Here is a 5,902-nt window from a genome sequence, read left to right on the forward strand (position 1 = left end):
TAGTTTTTTTCTCCAATCTCTAACACTAATTGTCAGATCAAATTGGATCTAAGATATGTTCTTCTACTTGTCGATAGTTTCTGATCCACAGAATCGCTGCTTGGAGCTTCGAACTTAAAAAAGAAAAACCTAACATCCTAGTGACTTAAATAAAACTTTTGAATAGTTCAACGACTTAAAAGAAAACTTTCAAATAATTTAGCGACAAAATTATATCTTGTTTACAATTAACTGATTTAAACACAAACTTACAAATAATTTAGTGACTAATTATCCTAAAACCATCGATGTTGGAGAAGCCCACCGTTGAAAACTTCAAAATTTATGAGGTCAAAAGGGCCTATAAAATAAGTGGAGAAGTATTTGGATGATAAAAATATTGAAAAATTTAAAGATAAGTAATAAAAATTAAAGTGAAGCGAGCCGGGATGAGGCGAGGATGGATGAATCTAACATCTATGGAAGTGGTAATAATTTTCAAAATTATACATTCATAATGGAGAGCGTGCCAACTATAGAGTTATGGTGGATTTAGCAACATCCCTCTTCTCTCCACTCCATTATTATCCCTATTAACATTACAAGTGATAGATGAGTTTAAAGGATAAGTAAAATATTATTATATAAAACTATCTTTTAAGGGAGCCATAAGAATAAATGGGGTATAAATGTCTTTTTAACTTATTTTTAATATATATTTGCAGTTCCTAAGAGCTCTAGAAAAATAAATATGGGCATAATAGAATTTTAATAAGTTAGAATTTATATATAATACCAGGAATATAATCCTAAGACTTGTACTTTTAATTATTTTATTTTAAATTTAAAATATTACAAAATTAATCACTAAAATTTTGAAATAAATAGTATCAAAATTTTTCATTTCATAATCCAAGTATTTATCTATAAAACCTAATGCTCATAATTTAAACATGTTTTCAATGTGTGCCATATATATAGCTTTTACCTTAATGATATTAGTAGAGGTGAAATTAGAATTTTTTTTGAAGGGTGGAAATTAAATTATAATTTTTATTTTAGTAAAAATATAATTTCACTATTTTAATAGCTTATATATTTATAACTTTTAAAGGATTAAATCAAATTTTTATATTTTTAAGGAGGGATTAAAGTGTAATTTTACCTTTACTAATTAAAATTTTGAAAATAAATAATAAAATATTTCCATTTTAGGGGTGGTCCTGAACCAACCCCTAATTTCACCTTGGATATTAGAAAATTAAAAATTATTATGTTTCAATTACATTTTTTTTCATATATTTATATTTTAGATGATTTTGTTTTACATGGAGACAAAAGTGATAGAAGTTTTGTTTATTGCTTAATCACCTTATATCCATATTAAACATTTTGCTCCATATTATTATTATTATTATTATTATTATTATTATTATTATTATTATTATTATACTCCATATTATTTTTTTAATTATAAAAATTTAGAAAATAAAATATAAAAAAATAACGTTGATTGGTTAATTTATAATTAAACTGATTTAAATAAATAATGAATTATTTGTACATTCATTTTCATACTTTTCATTTTTTTAATTTCATATTTAAATCTAAAATTATAATTTTTTTAAAATCCAATTAATATTTTACATTCATTCATGTAATAAAAATTAAAACAAAATATTAGAATTCATATACCACAAATACAAAAATATGTTTGAGGTCAATAATTGCTAAAATATTTGCAATATTAATGGTAGTTGTTATATTTGATAAAAAGGGAGAAAAAGTAAATATATATATATATATTGCCATTCATTCTAGACTTTATCCTGGACTAGGTCTAGTTGAGTTTGGGCTGATTTTAAATTTTAAGCCCAACTCGAAAAATGAGCCTAAAATTTTACCCAAGTCTGGCCCAAATAAAATATGTTAAACCTGAGCTCGGCCTAGCCTGCTTAAATAACACTATGATAGTTGCAACTTAGCAAGTAAATGCTTCTAAAATAGTAGCAAAATTAACAATAAATCAAGAGTTATACAATATCCAAACAAGAACAATAAAATAGTAACAATATAATAGCAAAATGGCAACAAAACAACAACAAACAACATCAAAACTTCAGCAAACAACAGTAGAAAAAAAAATTTTGGTAGACTCGGGCTGGGTCAGGTCGATCCTGGGCCAAAAAATCTTACCTGAGGTTTATTTTTTGTCCAAGCCCAATTTTTAGGCTTATATTTTTACCCAAACCCTCCCACTTTTCGGGCAGACCTTCAGGCCTAGGCGAGTGATGTAACAACCCGGTTTTCAATGGTGACAAAACAGTGGTTTCAGGACCACAAATTTCCGTCCTACTGGCCCGTAAATATTATTTATAGAATATTTACGAAGTAATTAGAGTCATATTAAAATTTGGTCAAGAAATTTTAACGTTTATGTAGCTAATTAATGAAAAATGACTAAATTATAAAAAGTGCAAAACTTGTTAATTATTACATTTTGATGATTTAATAGCTTAACTAATAAATGTGGGAGGGCCAAAGGCAATTAAACCTTATTGCTTGATAGTGGACGGTTTTGGAGTGAAAATTTAAAGAAAAATTGAAAGTAAATTATGTTTAATTGTAATTTTGTAAATAAATCTAAATCTAAAACAAAATTAAAGAAAGAATAAAACAATTTTTTCGTCAAGTGGCCGAACACCATAACTAGGGAGAAGAAGCTTTGGTTGTGTGATTTTCATTGCATATCAAGATCCTGTTGATTTACGTGAAAAAGAAAAAATTACAGAATAATTTTTAAATTTCTACAACTATTACAAGACAAACCAAAAAAGTTCGAACGGTTTATAATTTAATATTTATATGAATCGTACAATGATATAATGTGATATCATGGATATTAATTGTTTTATTGATGACGTAAAGTTGTTTGAGAAATGTTATTGAATTTCGATATTTGGATCGAATGAACGCGGGATAGAGTACAATTGAATGACGGCGTGTTATGTGGGGATTGGAATGGAGATCAATATGGTGTGAATTATATATTTTTCCAGAGTACACCGAGGTTAAGCATTTGTTGCGAACTCTCGTGTTATACTATCTTGTTCTGGCGTGTTACGGGGGCAAATGTATAGCTCGTATAAGCATCTGGTGTATTTACGGTTGGGTTAGCTCTTATAAGCATTCAGCGTGTTATCAGTTGGATTAGCTCTTATGAGCGTTTGGCGTGCTTCAATTGGATTACTCGTGTACTCGTATCTGCAAGTCGTTCATCATATTGTAAATTATTGTATTATAACTTATATAATGACTTGGAATGGTTTGACATGTAAATGATATCTAGAATTAATTCTATTATGGATATATATTATCCTGGAGATTATTGTTGAACTTTGATTTGAACTATGCAATTCACCGGTTGACATTGTGGATGGTAGGAAACACTTGTAGTTGAGTTAATATTGATTGAATTGGTGTATTTACTTCAGTATGATTTATTGTTTCTATACATCGAACTTACTAAGCTCCAATGAGTTTACTTGTGTTAATTTCTATTCTTGTAGATACTTTTGAAGGTTGGACGATAGGATCAGTATCAAGTCACACTATCCATCTGTTTCTAGTAGTTTTTGGATCGTTTTTTTTTTTTGGAATATATAGCATGTAATAGGCTTGTTTTGACCTTACTTTTGTTTTGGTATGTAAATAAGAGTAAGGCTAAGTGCAAATTGGTAACATGAATATCATTACATGATCTTGGTGTTTATTTGGCAAATGTTTGGTTGATGATTTGCTATGAATTATGATTGATGGAAGGTGTTTTTGACATTAACTTGTAGTGAATGTATAACTAATTGGCCTCTCTTGAACTATTGTGATTTGAGGTGCATATGATAGGCATATCGGTTGGGTGTTAAGTTGTGTGAATTGACGTGTTTTGGTTGATGATTCATATTATTGTATACTTGTGTGTACTTGTGGTACCAATGAGGGTACATTGGTTAGGCACTTAGGATGGTTGATTTAGCATGTTTTAAGCTTGTATAATGTCATTTTGAATAGGTTTAATGGCTGGTAAATGAATTACTTAGGATCCAAGTAAGCTTGAAATGGTAAACTTGTCATTTAAGGTTCATTTAGGTGCACACAGTCTGGAACATGCCTGTGTCATTTGGCCATGTGCAACATACGGTCTGAGGCACGACCGTGTGTTTTAACTCAGTGTGTTACACAGCCTACGACACGACCGTGTGGCCCAACTCAGTGAGTTACACAAGCTGAGACACGATTGTGTGTCCCTATTTCAAACGTTACATGGCCTGGGGCATTCCACACGGCTGTGTGTCCCCTATTTTGGAAATTTTTAACTTTTTCTTAAAACTTATGATTTGTTTCAATTTAGTCCCGAATTGCTTATAAGCTATATTTAGGGCCTCTAAGGCTCGATTTAGGGACAAAATGCATGTGATTGGTTGGTATTTAATAAGGTTAATCTATTTAATATTATGATGTTAAATGTTTTGCGATTGATCGATAATACTCTGTAACCTTAATCCGACGACAGAGACGGGTTAGGGTATTACAGGTGACCTGACCCATTAACATATCTAGTTGTCCTAGCAAATAAATATAGAATGCATATGTAACATATAAATATTAATAAAAAAAAGTACATAACATTAATAAATATTCAAGTTAAAAATCAATGTAAAATAATTGCCTCCTTCAACTTAAAAAATTGCAAACTTTGCAGCAATCGCTTCAAAAAGTTCCTTGTAACATAAGAACCCGAATCTTCTACTCCCACTCAACTTTTATGGAAGTAAAGCATCGACTACACTTTCAAATCTCGGACCGACATGAAGGCAAGTTGAGCACGAAGGTTGTAAAACACTCTCCATAACATTCCACAAATTTCAATTGTTGTACTTAGTAACCTTATTCGGGCAACACCCAAATGAAATTGAATGAAATTCTATAAAAGCACTTGAAGAACAAATATTTATACAAAAAATTAATAAGTAAATAAAATAAATTGTAACAGAAAGTAAATAATACATTTTAGTAAATAGATAAAAAAATATTGAAATTTCTCAAAATTGATATTTAAAGTTGTAATAAATTTTATTATGCAAGTTTCAAAATTTTCCATGGAAGTTTTACTATATATAACCTCTAGAAAATGAATAAGAAATGGGTCAAAGGTTTCATAAAAAATAGTGACTATAAATATGATTTTATTTTTATATATTATATAGATAAAGATAATATAAACATTTATTTATTTTTCTTTCTTAAGGTATTTACTAGAGCGAGCCGAGTAATTAATCATCCGCATTCTATAGGTCCATTAAAATGTAGATGCTGACCACGAGTCTTTGTAATCTTTTTTGAGAAGAAGAATAATTCTGAGATTTAACACAAACATTCTGCATTTATTTATGTAATTCTTGGACTGAAATGAGTAAGCATGAAATTTTAGTTGTTTTTTCATCTTTGTAGTCTCCTAAAATTCTATCCATGCTTACTCATCTGGAAAACGAAACCTTTTTTATCTTCTTCATTTATTTATGTAATTCTTGGACTGAAATGTGATATGAGATAAAAAAACTTCATTAAAGTTGAATTTATCTTCAATTGATCTCTACTACAATTCAAAAATTGAAAATGAATAAGAAAAAAACATAAAAAAAACTAATGCCATACATAGGAACAAAAACAAAGCATAGAAATAGATTAACAAATGTGAATCTAGTAAAAAGAAAAAGAAATTCCATGAGTTTAAAGGTTTTCTAAGATGAAATCAAAAAGAAAAAGAAAAAGAAAAAATAATTTATAAGAGAGGCAAATAACAATTTGTAAATGTAACTTAAATTTTTTTTAAAAAAAATTTAAAGGTAAATTACACCAACAGTCA

This window comes from Gossypium hirsutum, chromosome D01 (assembly GCF_007990345.1).
Source record: "Gossypium hirsutum isolate 1008001.06 chromosome D01, Gossypium_hirsutum_v2.1, whole genome shotgun sequence".
In the NCBI taxonomy this organism is placed as follows: Eukaryota; Viridiplantae; Streptophyta; class Magnoliopsida; order Malvales; family Malvaceae; genus Gossypium; species Gossypium hirsutum.